Source organism: Macaca nemestrina, chromosome 9, assembly GCF_043159975.1.
Source record: "Macaca nemestrina isolate mMacNem1 chromosome 9, mMacNem.hap1, whole genome shotgun sequence".
NCBI classification, from domain to species: domain Eukaryota; kingdom Metazoa; phylum Chordata; class Mammalia; order Primates; family Cercopithecidae; genus Macaca; species Macaca nemestrina.
The window spans coordinates 57,612,586-57,633,635 of record NC_092133.1 but is presented as its reverse complement, the minus strand read 5'-3'; the positions used below and the strand labels follow the sequence as shown (position 1 = coordinate 57,633,635).

Below are 21,050 nucleotides of genomic sequence, written 5' to 3'. Positions count from 1 at the left end.
CACACTCTTTTAAACAACCGGATCTCACGAGAACTCCCTCACTATCATGAGGATAGCACCAAGGGGGATGGTGCTGAACCATTCATGAGAAACCACCACCGTCATGATCCAATCACCTCCCACCAGGCCCCACCTCCACCCCTGGGGATTACAATTCAACATGAGATTTAGGTGTAGAGAAGGATCCAAACCATATCAGTAATGTCACCAAAACAAGACGATATATTAGTGGAAATGATAGGCATCCTTGCCTTATCCCTGCCTTAGGGAAAATTTATGTGGTGTTTTCTACATAATGTTAGCATTTGTGTTGAGGACTGGATATACATACATACACAGACACACAGACACATATGTAATAATTTTAAGGGTGAATGCATTGAATCCTATTTCACAAATCCTTTTTTCTAAAGTTAGAAAATGATGTTGAATTTTCAAATGCCTCTTAAGCACCTAGGAAGATGTATGATTTTGTTTCCTTAAATTTATTCATGTGTTGAATTACATTAAAGGCTTTTTAAAAATTGTTGAAACATTCTTGCATTATTATAATGAATTCCACTTAGTCAGGATATATTATTTTTTAATGTGCTGTTTGATTTTGCTTGATCATATTTTATTTGAGATTTTTGCATTGATATTCATAAATGAAATTATCTGTAGTTTTAATTACTTAGGGTTCCAGCTTTCTAGTTTCAATATTATGCTCTAATCATAAAAATAATTTGAATATTTTTCTTCTCTTAGTATCCTCTTTGATGGTGATGTTATTTGTTATTTGCTCACATCCTTGATCTGTATAGTTCTTGGGAAATTATATAGAGAAATTAGAATTTGCTGATGATGATTATATAATATGAACCTGGAATTTTTATCTTATAATACCAATGCATGCTTCTTGAAAAAACTTTACTTATTACAAATGAGCAAAAAGAAAAATACAATAAAGTAATAATGGTAATAAAATCAATAATCCTTTATTGTTTTGAATAATTTTTTACAAGATTATTTAAAAACATAGTAAGCGATCAGCATCAGAAAAATAAATGTACCTTAAATACTTCTGTCAGTAGAACGTTAGTCTGAAAAGCCTTGCTTTTGGTTTACTAATATATTTTTATTTCCTTTATAATAAAAACATTTTAAAATATTTTGATATACATAGTTCTTCTGTAAACTAATGATTCTACACTGTTGGAAGAGTAAAAGATGCCTTTTAGAAAATAAGAAATAGCTCATTTTAGTTATACCAGATGGGACCGCAATATATTAGTTATATGAACAACTAAAAATTGACTAAAATGAAGGCTATCATTCTTCAGACATAAAACAAATTTTTGAGAGCTTACTTTAAACTTCCTCTCGAAAAATGTTCATTTGTATACTTTCTGAATTCATACCTTAGGTAATAATGTTTTAGATTCTTCTTTATGATTGGATCTGAGTGTCAAATTAGGATACTCTTACATGGATATCTGAGATATATATATATATATATATATGTGTATATATATATGTGTGTATATATATATATATATATATACACACATACACACACACACACACATATGTATGTGTGTATTTTAAGACAGCAAAAAGTATAAAATAAAATATTTGTTTTCTGTTTTATGTTCCTCTGTTTCCCCTTTCTTACATTCCTGTGGGTTATTTCAATATTTTATAAAATGTCATCCTGTTTTTTATTTATAGTATTTTTAGTTTCAGTAGGGATGGTCCAGGTTCTAACAATATGCATATCAGTCTGACATTATTAACATTTTACCACTTTGAGTGAAATTTAGAAAGCTTACTCCCATCGAGGTCCCTTTACCCTACTCAATTACTCCATTTAAAAATATAATTGTTTTATGTATTTCTTCTGCATACATTAAGTACCACATTAGAGGGTGTTAGAAATTTTATTTTAATCATCAAACATGATATAAGAACTTAACAAGAAGATTGTCTATTATATTTATTCCTATTTTTACCCATTCCGATGTTATTTCCTTCCGAAGTTTCAAGCCTTCTATTAATATTTCCTTCCCATTTATAGAACTTCCTTTAGTAATTCTTTTACAGTGGATTCGCTGACAATAAATTTTCTTAGTTTTACTTCTTCCGAGACTGTCTTTATTTTCCCATCATTTTTAAAGGCTATTTTCGTCAGACATAAAATTTATATTGAGTTCTTTTCTTCCAATACTTAAAAAATGTCACTTTTTTCTGTACTCCCTGGTTTTAGATATGAAACTGGTATGTTCCTATAAGCAGTATATTATTTCTTTGTGGCCATTTTAAAGATGTTTTGCCTTTAATTTTCAGAAGTTTATTTATGATGTTTGTATCTTGGCATGGATTTCTTTGGGTATTCTATTTGCAGTTTGCTCAGCTTCTTGAGTTTGTAGGTTTATGTCTTTTACCAAATGTGGAGAGTTTTTAGTCATTGTTTCTTTTCTTTTCCGAGAAGGAGTCGTGCTCTGTCATCCAGGCTGGAGGGCAAAGGTGTGATCTTGGCTCACTGTAACCTCCATCTCCTGGGTTCAAGTGATTCTCTTGCCTCAGCCTCCTGAGTAACTGGGATTACAGGTGTGTGCCACTGTGCCCAGATCTTTTTTTTTTTTTTTTGTATTTTTAGTAGAGACAGGGTTTCATCATGTTGGCCAGGCTGATCTCGAACTCCTGACCTCGTGATCCGCCTGCCTCGGCTTCCCAAAGTGCTGGGATTACAGGCGTGAGCCACCACGCCCGGCCTGCCATTATTTCTTTGAATACTTTTTCAGTTCTACTCTTTTTCCTCTCCTTCTAAGTCTCCAATGATACTAATGTGTGTTCTTTTGTTTTTGTCCCAAAGGTCCTTGAGACTTTATTTTTATTTTCAATCCATTTTCTTGCAGCTGTTTAGACTGAGAAAACTATATTGATCTATCTTCAAGTTCACTGATTCTATCGTCTGCCATTCCCATTCTACTATTGAGCACATTCAGTGAGTTTTAAAAAGAAATTGGCCATTGTGTTTTTTAGTTCTATAATTTCCATTTGATTCTTTTTGAATGACTTCTATTTCTTTGCTGAGATTTTCCTGTTTGTTCACTTGTTTCAAGAGAATTTGTGATTGTTCATTGAGGCATTTTTATGATAGTTGCCTCAAAATCCTTGTCAAATTGCTGTAACATCTGATTTGTCTTGGTGCTGGCTTCTGTTGGTTGCTTTTCTAATCCTTGTGATTTTCCTGGTTTTTGATATGAAAAATAATTTTTTGTTGTGTCCTAGGCATTTTGGATATTATATTATGAGACTCTGTTTCCTATTTAATAATCTTTTCTGTGCAGGCCATGCCTCTTTTAAGGGGCACCTCAAGGTCTGGGTGGTTGTATGTGTTCAGCTTCTTGCAGGGTCTTGTCTACCATACCCTGGCAAAAGTGGGCACTGACTCACACTGCATGGTTGCTGCAGGGTGTCGATGAAGCTTGGTTCCATACTGAGCCTGACACCAGAAGAAGAAGTGGAGTTTCAATTATTCCTGCCTCCCACTACCTCTTCTGCCTGTTCAGTGCCTGACAGGGTGGAGGTTTAGCTTCTCACTAGTCCTGCTGACACAAAGGTAGAAGGACAATGGGACAACTATCCCACTGTCAACTACCCTGCCTTCTATGACTTCGTTCCATCTCCTTGATGCTAGGTGGGTGTGGAGGTTCAGTTCCCCACCGAGTCTTGCTGACACCTGGGGAGGAGGTCAACAGGAGCACAGATTAGCCACAACTGACACCTCTTTATTTAATCTTGTTGGTTGTGGGTGGGAGTGGAGGTTCAGCCCCCAACCCGGTTCCACTGCCATAACTCTCATGGGGAAATTGGAGCACTGCCCATCTTCACCAGGCAGGGGATGGAATACCATCTCCCTGCTTAGCCCCATGGACATCAATCAGATGTGGGGAATCAGAATGCTGCCTATTTTCACCCGGGCAGGGTATTGGTGTGGAAGATCAACTTCCCACTGCATGGCTGAAACCAGAGGAATACAAGATATAATTTTTCCCCTTCATGTTTGGCTAGAGTTTGGCGGTGTTGCCAAGAAAGTTTTCTAATGTCAGACATGTTTCCTGGTCCTCTTAACTTGGGCTGAGCAGGTTTTTCTTGGAGCATTTTGGTTTGTGGCTGTTGACACTTCTGGGTTGGAAGCTTTTGCCTGGCATGGTCTGGGATATGTGGGAGGCAATAAGTAGACACAGTAAACTCATCACCATGTAGTTCCTCAAGTCTCAAGGTCCCTTTGCATCCAGCTTTCTTCTTTCCCCCATTTCTGAGAATTCCTTTGCTTGTTGTGTTATATCCAGGGATTTTTTTTTTTTAATTGTGAAGGGGGGCATTGGAGAGAAATGAAACTACTCCATCCTTGGCAGAGCCAGAACTCCCTATCATATATTAAGATTTAAAATTTGTAAAGAAAACATTAGCCTTTATTTTTCACTTTGCATGTTGCACACTGACCTGATCAAAGATTCATTTAGCTGTCCGATCCTCCTTGTCAGATCAGACCCTAGCAGATCAAGAGCAGATCAAGTTTAAGTCATCATCAATCTGTTAAAAGATGGTGAAGGGAGAAACATTCTCCCTAAGTAACTAAGGTGGAATTTTTTAATATGTCTTTTGATGATAAATGATAAGTGAGAATATTTGATCCAGTGACATGTGCAATATTTCCTCTGGATTTATGTCTACCATTTAGCACCACCATGTTTAGTTCATGAACACATTTAATGATAAATATCCCTTTTAGGTTAATTTTTCTATATCTAAAATAGTGGCCCAGTGGGAAGAGGTGGCCAATCTATTCCCCAGTGACTTCAGGTGGAGAAATACTGAGTTCATCATCAATCTTACCCTTCAGTCCTCCAGGGAAGATTACCTTTGCAGAACATTGTAAATCTAAATAAGTTTAAAAGATTATCAGAGAGAGAGATAATAAATCTAAGCATAAGTTCATGATTCTGGGCACTTATTAGAATCACCTGGGGAGTTAGTAAAAAATAACACTAATGGGTTTTCATTGCTCCAGATCAATTACATAAGAATTTTTTGGGTAGGGCCTGGGCATTGGTATTTTTTAAAGCTCTCGAGGTAAATCTAATATGCAGCCAAGATTGAAAATAACTCATATAGCTGGATGCCATTTTCCATGACAAGGAAATTCATTGCATCTACCATACCAGATAAAAACTCGGACTGAATAGAAGGTGTTCTGGTTTTATGAGAGAGGCAGCTTAAAGCTGGACCCTTTAAGATTCCTCCTCTCGGTCGAGCGTGGTGGCTCATGCCTGTAATACCAGGACTTTGGGAGGCCTAGGCAGGTGGATCATGAGGTCAAGAGTTCGAGACCATCCTGCCCAACATGGTGAAACTGCATCTCTACTAAAAATCCAAAAATTAGCAGGGCATGGTGGCGCGCACCTGTAATCCCTGCTACTTGGGAGGCTGAGGCAGGAGAATCGCTTGAACCTGGGAGGCAGTGGTTTCTGTGAGCCGAGATTGTGCCACTACACTCCAGCCTGGTGACAGAGCAAAATTCCATCTCAAAAGAAAAAAAAAAAAAGAGATTCCCCTCTCATCTTCACTAGTGACTTATTTGGCTGCCAGAATGTTCTGTAAAACCAGGAGAAAGAGTAGACAATACTCTAAAAATATTTACCCCAAAAGATAAAGAAACACCATGAATCCAGAGAGATCGATGCTCTAAAATGTAAGTCTCTTGTACAGGAATTATGTTACTAACCATCAAGTTCCTTAACTGTGGGATTTACAACTTCCTGACATAAAAGAAACCTTACATTTCAAGCAATACCTGCCAATGAGTCTGTCAGGAGCAAAGCACTGAAACTGTGGTATTCCTATATAGGGAGCGCTGAACCCTGCTCCTGGTGGAGAGCTCATCTTGAACCTGGCAAACCAATCTCATTTTGTCTATGGAGAACATTTCTAAGCACGAATTTTCATTTTCGAAACTTCAGGGCTTCTGGGTTGGTTACTTACAGTGGTGAGTTAGCCACACCTGGAAAATGATGAAGGACTTTTTCCCAGGGGAGTGGTGTTGAGCTGAGAGGGGACGGCAAGAATATTCAGTGTCTCCATCTGGAGGGCTAACAGAGGGTGCCAGTCTTGAAGCAAGTACAGGCTCACAGGTTATACAATAATATATCAGGGCTTTAGTAGGAAAAAGCAAGCCTCTTTTTCAGTGGAATCTTGCAAGGAGACATGATAGAGGTTTCTAGATATGATGAGTATTGTTATTAGGGCAAAGGCATCAAAAGTTGTTTAAATCACCTTTCAGGGAAAGCGACATCTATTTATTGGTCATGAACTTAATCAGCCTTGGGATATGGAAGAAGGATTGAAAAACACCAGTCACAGCCATGTTCTTTTTGTATGAAAGGTAAGCCTATTAACTGGGATAAAATAGATCTCTCCTCCTTAAGTTTTCTTAGCCCATGTTTTCCTGGCCATCATGGGATCTGACAAATTAAAAGAGCCTCCACAACGGATATCATTTACAAAATTCTATGAAGATTTCACTCTGTCCAGGTTTTCATGAATTCTTATGGATGCTGCAGAGGCATTCACAGCAATTGGCCCTAGTGTCCATGTATTTTTAAGAATGTTTCTCTTAATTTAGAGTTTAAGATTTGGAGTTAGCATCAGTTTAAGATTTGGAAATTTGTATTTAAATAGGATATTTTTCTTGGCTTAACAAAAACAGGAGGCAGAATGGTTGCGTAAGAATTAGCCAACCTGGCTTCTAGAAATCTTACAGGTAAATTTAGCAACCAGTTAGCATCCACGTAAATAACACAAGTGGTCAAACTGAGCTGTGTATGTAGGGCAAACAGAAGATTTCTTGAAAGCCATGCCATCCCTAAAATTTAGAAATGGACTAGTAGGTGATTTAACGTTCTAGAGACAATGTTGGGCCAGTTTAACAAAAAATTGGTGAATACCATTACATGCTAATATGTACAGAAATTGATAAAATATGGTCTCTGTCCTTTAGAACTTTACAGAACTTTTAGAATTGCCCCTAGTTTCAGGTAGTGTTCAAAGAAAGTTTAATTTCTGCTTTATAGTTCACCAGTGATTACGTAACTAAGACCCTTAATTCTAGCCTTGAATATAATTACTGCTGGTTGACTTACTCATCTCTCATTTTACACATTTATTATTAAAGCTTTTCTATATAAAGAACTCTACAAGCATTCAAATTGTATGAAGATGGCTCACCAGACCAAGTACATAAATTATAGTTGGTGGCTCTTTAAAGTCTCAGCAGGCAGCCGCCAACATTCTCAATATTTGTCAGCCATTTCTTACATGGCTGTATCCAAAAGGAGTTCGAGCCTCATTGTTTATATCCATGAAGAGTTACAGTCCACATGTAGTATATAGAGCTTGTTGCATGATTAATTAGGTCTCCAAATAAATTGAGTGAGAGTAAAATGAAAATAAAAGTCCATGATGGGTACATTTAATGCTTGAAAATATTTAATTCATTTGCACTTAATGATAGTTGCAAGATTTCTCTAAAATTAAGACAATTACCTCAGTGTATATTAGATGTTAAAGTTGGAATTGAAGAGAAAAAAATTCCATTTGGACCTTCCTAAGCAAATGGCTGTTGAAGAGACATCAGCTGCATTACATTACTTCTTTCCATATTGGCTAACTAAACTACGTGCTCATTAGTTTATTGGGTTTATAGATGAGAGACTAAAAAATGTACATGCTCTTACAAGTGAAATATTTTACAGAGCCAAAGGAAGCCTGACTAATTTGAGTTAAATTTAAATCCTCTGTCTTTTGTAATGATTCATACTGTGACACAATGAAAGAGTCATCAGCTTCTAATTCTGATGTGGTTGGTGACCCACCAAGAGAAAACTTGGGAAATCCTCTTCACCAAAGGACCACGTCTCCATATCTGTAAAAGCATAAGACTAAACTGATGCTTAGGGCTCTACCCCATCAGATAAAGATCCTAAGGGGTTTTATATTTATGTTTATAACTTCATCTTGCATATAATAAAATCGATCTGTTGTTACTAAAGCATATTCTCATAGAGTCAAGTCCATTTAAGGTCTGAGGTACATCCTAGGCTGAGAAACACTCCAGGGCCAAGACCCATGATGTAGCTGCAGCTATGAAATTGCTGAGCTCTCAAAGGAGAATGGGCTGATGATATATTATCATGAGAGATGATAATGTAAAGGAAAATGCTTTACAAACTATTTGGGGCAATACAAATGTCAGGTGTTAGGCATCGTTATTACCTTCTCCATTTACTGAGAGAGATCAACTTCCAGACGTGACTTCAGCAAGGCCATATATTAAGTCAAGAACAACCTGGAAGAAAAGCCAGTTTTTTATTCTGACATTCCTTCCATTTCTTCATCCCACCAATATTTATGGATTGCCTTCTACTTGCAAAGTAGCAGTGGGGGAATTAAATTTGTGTCTAAGACACTATTACAATTCACAATGAGTTTGCAATGTAATAAATACGTGTAGAACAGCATTGTCTACTTTTCTTTAATGGCGTTATGAGTAAAGAATAATTTTACCTGACTAGGTTTTAAGTTCTTTGAAGGCCCAAAGTAGACTTTTATTTCTTTTGAATTTCTTGACAATGTTCAATAGACTATTGGACATATCGTCCTAAAAAAACGTTGATAGCAAAATAAAAAATAAGCTCTGGAATAGTGTTTAGATTCTCTAAAGTGTTATACAAATGTAAGTTATCATCATTGTTTATGTTGGAAACTTTCTCTAGTGCAACTTGAGAAGACATCTAGACACAGATTTCATTGTTATAAAATGATACTGGACGAATAACAACCCAAAATATCAACTTTTTTGAAGATTAATAATATGCTAGGCATTATGTTATATGTTTATATGCAGTATCTTATTTATTGACCACAATAATCCTATTAACTTGAAACTTATTATCTCCATTTTATAAATGAACAGACTAAAGTTTAGTGATGAAAACCACAATCACAGGGTTAGTGAGTAGCAGAATGGGAAACTGAATTAAGCATTATAGTTGCCAACACTTGAAAGGTGATATTACTGGGATCTGAATCTACCTGATATACCACATAAATAATTTCTAGAATTTTAGATCAATTGAGATTAGTGGTTCTCAATGCAGGATGACTTTGCCACCAAGGGATTTTTGACAATGTCTGGAGGCATTTGAGGAAATCACAACTGTAGGAGTCCTGTGGAGCTTAGCATAGAAGCTAGGGATGCTGCCTAACATTCTCCCCCACAAAGAGCTGCCCCCCTCCACAAAGAATGATCTGGCTCTGAATGTCCATGGAGAATCCCTGATCTACACCTCTTTTTCGATGCCTGGATAGTTCTGTTGTAAATTAGTGAATTCCTTCTTTTGGCTTAGGCAGACAAGAAAACGCATGACCTAAAGCCAACATAAGAGAGTCGAGTATGAGGGTACATTTGTGATCTCAAAGCTTCTGTGGAAGTCAATGCTATGTGCGGTATTTTTTTCCAGAAGGTAAGAAGAACATCCTCCTTTGATATTATTTTTTGGTTGAATTTGGTATTTGTAAAGGTTTGGTTTATAGGTCATCTTCCCCCTACAACCACCCCTACTCTTCTTCCTAATTTAAACTTATGTCCTATAATTTTCTGAAATATAAAATATACCTGAAGTCTTTCCTATACTTGAAACTGTTTCCACTTAATAGTTACATTACTTTATCTATGAGTGGCTAAGATAAATAGCTATAGCAATTTCATGGTACTTAAAGTCACATTTCTTGATAATCTCTGGATTTTCAGGGACCATTAGAGATCCCTGTGTGAATCTTAGAATAATGAAAAGTACATTCGAGCAAAGACTTTAGGTACCCTGCTATTACTGCATTGATTTAGAAACACATTTCTAAATCAATTTTTTTTCACAATTTTAACTTGTAATAAAATGAGTCTTAACCAAAGTGCCCTTTGCAATCTAAATGCTTAGGTTTGAGACAGCAGGCCAAATTGAGAATTAATTAACATTTTGAAGTCAGAGTGCTATGTTGTTTAATCCTAAATTGTACTTCAAATAGGGATTGATTTCTACACCGCAGAAAAACAAGTGTTGCCTCTTCCCGTGCCCCTTTTAATAAAAAATATGGATAGAGTGTATTTAGAGAATAAGATTAAATAATTCAATCATTAAATGTTTTTGATGAAGCCATAATAATATTCTATTACAGAATCCATGTTCTCCAAGTCGTCTTTATAACTTTGAGAAAACAATTATTACAGAATAAGTAAGACAGAAAAGCAACCAATACTGAACACATTAGTATAATTTATGTATTCATAAAACTGATAATAGACATTTACTTCTAAAAATTCTTAAAGCACAGGTAATAATGGAACCAGTCAGCAATTTACCACTTGCAATTAATCACTCTCTTCATATTCACAACATTCAATTTTTCTTGCTATTTGAGACAGTAATGATTAATTGATAAAAGTTTAACAAGTGCACTAATAGCAGGTGCTTCTAATTGCAAAGTCTTCAAATGATTCTCCCCAAACCTACCCTATGCTAATTTGTACAGCATTAGTCATAACACTTTATGATTTTACTTTTAAAACGACTTTTCTTTTAGTCACCCTAATTTAATTAAGAATTTTAACTAGTTACATGTATCAAGAACACCAATGAATTTTAAATTTGTGAGTTTGATTACCATAAGAGATTAACAGGAAGACTCATAAAAATGCACGGCTGCCAATTAGAAGCATCAACACTGTGTAAATTAGAATTTGTTAATTGGTTTAGCAAATGTAAATTCAATTTTTTGAAATTTTATGAACTGAAAAATTGATTATATTTTTTGTGAGCCTCCAGAAATATATTATTAGTGATGATATTTGTTTCAGTAGTTGCTGAGATTATCCTTGTATTTTAGCTACAAATGTTTCTACTTCATTTATTTCAAAAATATCTGACTTTAGCATTCATTTTTCATCCACACGTTTGCCCCTCACTATCCACACTATTAAATGCATACTTAAGTACACATTTTTCTTTCACCTGTCCTTCCTCTCAGCAAGACAGATAAAATATGCATTCTAGGTAAGGTTTGTTATTTTGTACTTTCAGTATTAAAGTGCATGTAATTAATTTAGCTTCTTTAAACACTATGTGTTTATGACAAAACCTACAGATGCTTTTACAAAAAATACATATTGAGAAAGCATTTCAGGTATGCAGATTAATACTGTTTGCCTCTAGGAAATAGACCCAGCCATCTCGCATTTTATAATTATAAGAAGAACAGAGCTATAGGTTAGTATACATTGTGGAATGGGGAGGTCTCTTAGCAATGGAAGATCAAAATCTATTCTCAGAGAAATATGGACCCAGTCTGAGTGTTAACCTTTAGTCAGTTAACTCCCATGGTGAGTTGCAGTCAAGAAACTGAGGGTAGAAATTAGGACAGGCCTTACATATACTTATGGCTGAGTCTATATACTGCAAATGAGAAAGTGGGGAAGAATAGAGCATTGGGTAACTCTGTAAACTTAGCACCCTGAATTTTCCAGATAATTTGACTGATTTGACTTGTGAACACCCTCACTCTGCCTCCTAACTTCTCCAGCCCCTCCCAGAGGTGTATTTGAAATCACAGTTCTAGATATTCTTTCCTAATACCTAATTATTTCCTAATTCAGCAGCAAATTCAGCAGATAATTATTTGGACACTCAAAACCTCTTGCATCAATACACTATCCTAGACCGGGCACGAGGTCTCACACCTGTCATCCCAGCACTTTGGGAGGCCAAGGCGGACGGATCACCTGAGGTCAGGAGTTCCAGACCAGCCTGACCAATATAGTGAAACCCCGTCTCTACTAAAAATACAAAAATCAGCCAGGCATGGTGGTGCACGCCTGTAATCCCAGCTACTTGGGAGGCTGAGGCAGGAGAATCACTTGAACCCGGGAGGCGGAGGTTGCAGTGAATGATCAAGACACTGCCCTCCAGTCTGGGTGACAGAGTGAGACTCATTCTCAAAAACAAAACAAAACAAAACAAAAACCCACTATCCTCAATTATAGTATGTAATACTCTACTCCAATTAGCTCCAAAGGACCAAGACACAGAATGAAACCGAAGGGAACACGAAGAACACATTTAGCACCTTCCCCTTTGATCAATAGGAGTAGGAAGGGACTTAACAGTAATAGAGGATATGCTTCATGCACTTAGTTCTGTACCTCATTGTCTTTAAGCCGGAACTGGAGCCTAGACAGCTAGACATGGCAACCAAGTAAGTGCAAGAAGGCATCTGACAGGGGCCAACTGCTGCAGGAACCCAGGTTTAAAAGAGATCTAGTCACTAGAAATCAGTTGGGTTGTAGGAAGCAGAGCAGCCCCTGATTACCAAGAAAGAGGGTAGGTTTGTGTCTTTAACCCTGATCCCTTCCTCCTTTCTACTCTCCCCTCCCTTTCATAGTCCTCATGTTATGCTAGTTTAAAAGAAAAAAGTGCAAACAACCTCAGTTTCCAAAAACAATATGTTGTTTAAATAAATGTGGATATTAGTGAAATGTGCAGCTATTAAGATAATAATGAAGACATACATATGTATTGACATGGAATTATGTGCATGATTAATTCATTGATTCACTAATATTGCCACATGCCTCTTCCGTGGCAAGCTCTGGACTAGGTACTTCTGTAGGAAAGAAAACAGGCCTGCACTCAAGAAATTTACGTTCTAGTGGTAGATTCAGATGATGAAAAACTAAACAAACAAACATATAATGTAATTTCAGGAGTGATAATTACTATGAAAAAACATAAAGCAGGTTAAGGGGTCACAGGAGGTGGGAACAGCATTTGATTAGATACATATTTGAGAGATTTGGGGCCTACACAATTCTGTAGGTCAAAAGGGTATGAGATACAGAGATAAGAACTTTCCAAGCAGACGGAGATGTCAGTATGAAAGCTCTGAATTGGGAGTAAAAAGGCCAGATACAGGGTGGAAAGACGGGCTGGAAAGGAAGCAAAATAGGAGGTAGGACAAAGAACAGACAGAAAAACCACAACAATGGCAGTAGGTTGGGGATCCTCTAGTACTCTCACTCAAGTTTTTGTTTTGAGAATGGTAGAAAGAAAGGAGGCATTATATGCTCTGAGCTGGTGGTGATTCTGGGTGTACAAGGCATCTCTCAATAGTATAGTCTATATATACTAACAACCACGAGTGACAAATGCATTGTCTCACATCCAGTGGTGCACGGACAAGTGTGGCTGCACCCTATTTATGTTCATTAAAAATAAAAACACTATATGAACCAGTCAGATATATCTGTGAGTTCCTATGTGGGCCTTTTGGCTGGATTTTTGTTGCCCCCATCTTAAACCTGTTTAGTGACCATTCCAGAATTGAATGTTCTGGAGGAATCAGAAAAACATGTGTTGCAGTCAAAGGAAATGCTTTGAGTAGATATTCTCTGGGAGTGCATCAACTTTCCTTTCCAATTTGTCAACCTTTTTTCTCTTTGCTAGATGTACCCTAGGACTTTCTCTGTAGTAATCAAAGTTGTCTATAAATTTCACTGTTTTAAGACTTCTCTCATAATGTGGTATTGAACATTTATGGTATGTATATACAGTGATTCTAATTCTCTAATCTCCACTTGGGGTTTTATGGGGGAATCTTGGGCAAAGCTGTTCCACTTGAAGCCACAACTTTATAGGTTATAAATGAGAAGAATAATATTTATCTTTCCCTTGAGATGGTGCAATGGTTGATTAATAAATGCTTACAGGGTGTTCTGAAGATTACAAGTGTCAACTACTATTGTGATTATTATTAGCTGATCCTACAATCCAGAATTCAATGAGCACCAGGTTATGGCTGACTCTTTCATCTTCTGTACATACATTCTATCCACTGGAAGAATTAAATGTAAGCCCAGCATAATTAATTAATGTTTATGAAGCATGTTGTGAGTCTCAATTTCTCTAAGTGCCAAGTGCAGTTATGAGAAATATCATAGCTTTCATTTCAACCTTGTAGTAATGTTAGATTCTGATTAGCTTCATTTTCATTATAGATCATGTACTTAGTGTCTCATTTCTATATTCTGTGCAGTGCCTGCTAGCCTGCTGCTATAAGTGTCCAATAAGGGCAGTAATAAAGTTGTAATCTCTTTTCTTTCTTTTTGATTCACCTTTGTGTGTGTGTGTGTGTGTGTGTGTGTGTGTGTGCGTATATATTTTTTTAAATAGACTATACAGGAAGAAAGAGCTCTTTCATTTTTGGCAAAAGATAATTCTAAATCTCTGTTGATGGGAATATGGAATCTTCTTTCTCCTGATTACCAATCAGGAAAATGAAAACTATTTACTGTGAAAAGTCTAGTTGTATCACTTCTAAATCATTTATAGTCCACTAAGTGCTTTGAATAATGGAGGAGCTAGGAGAGCCCCTGATTTAATTTTGTCTCTGTGTTTCTTTAGTATCTTTGTGCTTTCTTGCATTTAGAGGAATAGCACAGAACAGAGAGTTTAGATGATTTTTTTAAGAAAGCTATTAAAAGCTTTTACAAGGGACTTGAGCTTTAATAAAACCTCTCTGTATGCCGAAAGGCCAAATCTCCAGGGATCTGGAAAGAAGCAACCTCAAAGTTAAACATTTGCAAAGCAAACTAAATTCATGAGTTTAACATCATTTTTTCCATCTCCCACCCTTATCTTTCTTATAATAAATACAACATTGGTTCAATATATTCTTTAACCCAACATCTCTAATAGATAGCAATATCAAACTTTAAGAGCACATATTTGCCTGACATTTTAGTTTATAAAATGCTATATTACATATGTATTAGTTTTCTATTGCTGCCCTAACAAAACTATCATAAATTTAGTAGCTTAAAACAATCACTATCTATTATTTCACAGTTTTGTAGGTTAAAAGCCCAGGTTCAGGTTGGCTCAGCTGGCTCTCTGCTCCAAGTTTCAGAAGGCTGAAATCAAGGTGTATGCAGGGCTCTCTTCCTTTCTGGAGGCTCTGGGAGGGTCTTCACTTCCCATCTCATTCACATTGTTGGCAGAATTCAGTTCCAGGCAGTTAGAGGACTATGGTCTCTACTTCCTTGCTGAGTATTGGCTGGGGTGATTTTCAACTGTTACAGGCAGCCTGCATTCCTTCATTAATGGCCTCATAGTGGATCAAATCCTTTTCAAGCTTTGAATCTTTCTAATATTCCCTTTTGCCTCATCTCTCCTCTGCTCTCTGCCTGGAAAAAAACATCTTTTTTAAGAGCTCATGTGATTAGACTGAACCCTGCCTGATAATACAAAATAATCTCACCACATCAAGATCTGTAAATTTCATTATGTCTGCAACCCCTTTTGTCATGTAACACAATATATTAGCAGGTGCCAGAGATTAAGGCATAGACATCTTTGAGGGGAGACTGTTTTACCGCCTGTAATTCCATAGAATTATCATACCAGGCAAGGTGGACAATATTATCCTAATTTTATAGAGGAAGAAATACAGTATTTCAGTAGCATGAATTATTTGACCCAGGTCACAGAGTAAATAAATGGCAGAGCCCGGGAGTAAAGACTAAAATCCTTTTGTCATTTTTAGTTATTTTTGCTTTTAATAAACATTTAAAGGGCTCATGGTAAGTGTCAGGTTTCTATATCAAATCTGAGAATACAGGGATGAAAGATGTCTCTGAATTTAACAGGTTCATAATCTTACAGGCAACACTGAGAAATGTCCAAGAAGTTTAATATAGTTTGTAAAGGCTTGATAAAGAACACAGAAGGAGTATAATCTCAGGGAGGAAAATAAGTGGGCATTAAGAAAACCTTTACAAAGAAGGTGATCTTTGAAAACGCTCCTTAAGATCACGTAGGAGTTCATCAGTTAGATAGCCAAGGTATATTGGGAACAGCATATGTAAATGCTTGGTGTCAAGAAATGCTAGGGCTCCTCTGAAATCCACTAAATGAGGTGAATGGCACCAGTAGAAAGGAATTGACAGATAAGCCTGTGAAGGTGGGTATAGCTATACTGTGAAGGACATTTTAAACAGCACTGTACACCTCCATGGTGAGGAAGAGCTGAAGCATTTAAGCCAGGGTTGACATATTCCAATATGCATATTAGAAATGTATAAAATAAGGGGCTTGATAAAATGAGCTGAGATGGTGAACAACGGTGATCATTAAATTTAAGGCACTTGCCAGATATTTTGAAGATTACAAAGAATATAAATGATGCATATGTCCCTATGGAGATTTTCGTCTTCTATCAAAACTCTTTTGGTTGCAAGGAACGGAAAGCCAATTCGAACTAACATTAACTGGAAAAGCAGAATATGTTGATTCACGTTACTGAAAATCATGGGGCAGATGACTTCAGGCAGAGCTGGATCCAGAGGCTCATTTGATGTCATCAAGGATCTCTCTCTCTCTCTCTCTCTCTGACTTCTGTCCTCCTCTTTTCTGGAATCACTTCAGAGAACTTTCCTTCATGCTGCAGCAAAGATGGCCAGCAGCAATTTTTGGATTTGCATTATCCATACAGCTAATAATCCCAGAGAAAGGAGCATTTCCTTTCTCCCACCACCCATATTATTCTGAAAAAAAGGACTCTGATTGGTCTTGCTTACACATGCCCAGCAATGGACAAATTACTCTGTTTACAGGGACAGCATACTCTAAATAGCTTAACTTAGTTATACATCCACTTCTGTATCAGGGAAAATGCAGCCAATCTCGTGTGTTGGAGTCAGAGCATTTCCTGAAATAGAGAAATGACAGATTTCCTGAAGCAGAGAACAACAGTTAGGCAAATATAACTGATCTCCATCACACAAGCGTACAAATCACCAGAGGGTGTTATTAAAATGCAGCTTGTGGGCCGGGCGCGGTAGCTCACGCCTGTGATCCCAGCACTTTGGGAGGCTGAGGTGGGCGGATCACGAGGTTAGGAGATCGAGACCATCCTGGCTAACACGATGAAATCTCGTCTTCACTAAGAATGCAAAAAATTAGCCGGGCGTGGTGGCGGGCGCCTATAGTCGCAGCTTCTCGGGAGGCTGACGCAGGAGAATGGTGTGAACCCGGGAGGCGGAGCTTGCAGTGAGCTGAGATCCGGCCACCGCACTCCAACCTGGGCGACACAGCCAGACTCTGTCTCAAAAAAAAAAAAAAAAAAAAAAATGCAGCTTGTGTTTCCGTAGTACTGGGAGGAGGCCTGAGTTTCTGCATGTTTAGAAGCTCCTAGGTGACACCGATGCTAGTGGTCCATGGACCACATTTTGGGTAACAAGGCACTGTATTATCTGTGGGGTAGCCAAGCCCAGCATGTGAAAAGATAACCATAGTAATAAAAAATGCAAGTTGTGATTCAAGATGATGACAGAAGAGAGGTACAAAGGGGGATTATCAATCAAATTTCAACGACAATGTATACCCCACACTAATACAAAGAAGGATTTCCTCTAGGACATTAAAAGCCTCAAACTGTGGTCTGCAGTTAACCTGATAGGTTTTCAAGGGGTCCATGAGGCAAAAACTGTTTTCATAAGAATATTATCATGTTATTTTATTCTTTTTCCCACACTGACATGTAGTGATTGTACAAAAGCAATGATAAGTCAAACTACTGGCAGCTTGAACAGTAGTGATAGTTTCATCACTAACATGCCCTCACTTTATTAAAAAAAGGAAGAAAACAAGAAATGTCAGTTTTGTTAAAAAATGTACCCAATGAAGCAGAAAACACTGTTAATTCATTAATCCCAATCTTGAATTTTATTAGATATTTTTAACGTCCTGTGTAGTGAAATGGGAATTATGTATAAAACATTCTGCTGGATGATGGTTGTCAAGAGGAAAAACACTTGTGAAATTGAGTTACAAGTCCAAGTAGCCACTTTTTCATTGAACACATTTATTATTTGAGAGAATGACTGACAGATTATGGCCATTCTGACTTTGGTATTTGGATGTTTTATTAAAAATGAATGAATGAGTCTCCTACTTCAAAAAATGATAGTTTTCATTCTTAACAATAACATTAGAACTTTCCAGCAAACATTAGAACTTTGAAAAATATGTCCCCAGGATTGTGATGGCATCTCAATTCTGAAAAGCTTTGGTGTTAAGATTGATGGTATATTAATAAATGCAATTTTAAAATTGCTGTGTAATCATTTGGATGATTTACATCATTCAGTGAGTCAAATTTTCCAAATGGCCAATGCACAATGTTGCAAAGATATTTATAGGTGAAAAATCCATTGGAAGTGCAAGACAGACACATAGACATCCCTACAATATGTACCAAAAATTCATTGATGTGGTTCCAGATTCCATATTGCAACTAAACTTTAAGAAACTGTCTCTTTCCAAGTTTAGTTCCAAAGAAGGGTATCCACAATTATCTTACAAAATGAGTAAAGTACTCTTCTCATTCCAAAATACATATCTGTGCGGGCCAGATTGTCTTCACATACTTCAACCTAAACATATATTGCAACAGATTGAATGCAGTAGCTGATGTGAGAACTCAACTTCTCTGAAATCAGGCATTAGGGAATTAACAAAAATGTGAAACAATGCCACTCTTGTCAAAAATGACTTCTTTTTGGGCCTTGGAAAGCATAGTTATTTTGTCATAAAACTATTTCATTTATTTTAGCATGCATTTGGTTTAATGTTATTTTTAATAGCATTAAAGTAGAAATATTTAAAATTTTTCCTCAGTTAAAAATTTTCTAATTAGGTAAATGTTTATTGGGTTAATCTACATAAATAAAAGCTCTTTGGGATTCTTAATAGTTTTTAAGACTGTAAAGTGGTCCTGAGACCAAAATGTTTGTGAACTACTGGGGAAGGCTAATCAGAAAAACCTGAGATCGCCAGGTTTTTACTGCCTTTTAATTATGGAATATGTTATAATAGCACAAAAACCATGGGTCCTTACTCCTTGAATAAGCTTCCATCATCTAATTTGGTGTTGTTAACCTTTTTATTTGGTATTTGGAATAGACCCTGTGCTTTAAAAATATTTCAGACAAAAACAAAAAACAGAAGTAAAAGACAATACTCACAAATAAATACAATTAGTCTCCTTTAAACGCTACTGAGTATAATACAGCATTAAATGTTTGTACTTTTACTTAAAATGTGATTCTTCAAAATAAAATTTAGAGATCAAGTCTTTCACATTTCTGAAATAAATACTATTTGACAGGGCTTCTGTTTGTCCCAATTTTCTTTCTTTCTCTAGCCCCTTCCTTCCTTCCTTCCTTCCTTCCTTCCTTCCTTCCTTCCTTCCTTCCTTCCTTCCTTTCTTCCTTTCTTCCTTTCTTCCTTCCTTCTTCCTTCCTTTCCCTCCCTTCCTTCCTTCCTCCCTCCCTTCCATCCTTCCTCCCTCCCTCTCCCTCTCTCCCCCTCCCTCCCTTCTCTTTCTCTCTCTCTTTCTTTCTTTCTTTCTTTCTTTCTTTCTTTCTTTCTTTCTTTCTTTCTTTCTTTCTTTCTTTCTTTCTTTCTTTCTTTCTTTCTTTTTCTTTCTTCCTTCCTTCCTTCCTTCCTTTCTTCCTTTCTTTTTCTTTCCTTCTCTTTCTTTCTTTTTTCTTTCTTTCTTTCCTTCTCTTTCTTTCTTTTCCTTCCTTCCTTCCCTTCCCTTCTCCTTCCTTCCTTCCTTCCTTCCTTCCTTCCTTTCTCTCCCTTCCTTCCTTCCTCTCTCCCCCTCCCTCTCCCTTTCTCCCTCTCCCTCCCTCCCTCTCTCCCTCCTTCTCTTTCTTTCTTTCTTTCTTTCTTTCTTTCTTTCTTTCTTTCTTTCTTTCTTTCTTTTTCTCTCTCTCTCTCCTTTCCTTCTTTTCTTTCTTTCTCTTTCCTTTCTTTCTCTTTCTTTCCTTCTTTCTTTCTTCTTTTTCCTTTCTTTCTTTTCCTTCCTTCCCTTCTCCTTCCTTCCCTTCCCTTCTCCTTCCTTCCTTCCATCCTTCCTTCCTTCCCTCCTCCCTCCCTCTCTCCCTCCCTCCCTCCATCCCTCTGTCTCTCTCTCTCTCTCTTTCTTTTATTTCTTGCTTTCTCTTTGTTTTGCTACTGCTTTTTGAGATGTCAAAACACACTTAAATAGTTGTTGAGAGTTGGTCCTTATTTTTCAGTACTTTCCTTTCCCTTTAATGCTAAACTGAAGGTTGGATCACTAGAGGGTTGGTTGATAGATATATTCTACCCAAGATTATCACCTCAGGATAAGTTTATAAAGCTTATTATGTGAATAGCCATATTTCTTCCACCTGAAAACAAAGCTTTAGAAAAAAACTTAGCATTCCCTATAGGAAGATTTGTACCACTTGCTGTTTATCACATATTATTCTAGATGCCTTGCAAATGTTGACACATTTAAACCTCTTAACAATATTATGAAGAACCTATGAAGACATTGGAGCCCATGGCGCTTAAGTTACTCATTCAAGGTCATACAACTATTGAGTGATAGAGAGCCCAGGCAATCTGACTCCAGATATGTGTCCATAACCGAAGGCATTAGGCTGAATTAGTGTGTTGGAGATCATTTAAAAAACAACATCTCAAATGAAGAGTTGCTTAATTTTGGTGGGAATAATCTTAATTAGGATTTACTTGTTCATTGGACACATACCCTTGTGCTTGTAAGGCTTCCAAGAAGAGATTCAGGAGAGGTTTAGGTCACAAGAGATATAACTTAGCAATAATTTAGAGTTGGTGGAAATCTAGTAATGCTCCTCAAACATTGCCGGCAACATACCCACCAAAAGTATGCAAAAGTATGCAAACCTTGGTTCTCTGTTACAAATGACAAAATGTTTTTGAACTTTCATACTTTATCTTATGTTTTTGAATTTTGCATATGATAATGCTTTAATATGAAAATCATGTTTTAAGTTACTCCTCATTGAATAAAACTAATTATCCAAGAGATCAGCTGTCACAGTC

At 36.8% G+C, this 21,050-nt stretch overlaps 1 long non-coding RNA gene across 1 annotated transcript in view; it reads left to right on the top strand.

The window, feature by feature from the left end:
• LOC105466174 (uncharacterized) overlaps window positions 1-21,050 on the top strand; it is a 118,170-nt gene that overhangs the window by 85,632 nt on the left and 11,488 nt on the right. Inside the window, exons 6-7 of the long non-coding RNA XR_011607778.1 lie at window positions 6,329-6,430; window positions 9,453-9,569. This is a non-coding gene — a long non-coding RNA (uncharacterized lncRNA). The remainder of the gene's footprint in view (window positions 1-6,328; window positions 6,431-9,452; window positions 9,570-21,050) is intronic.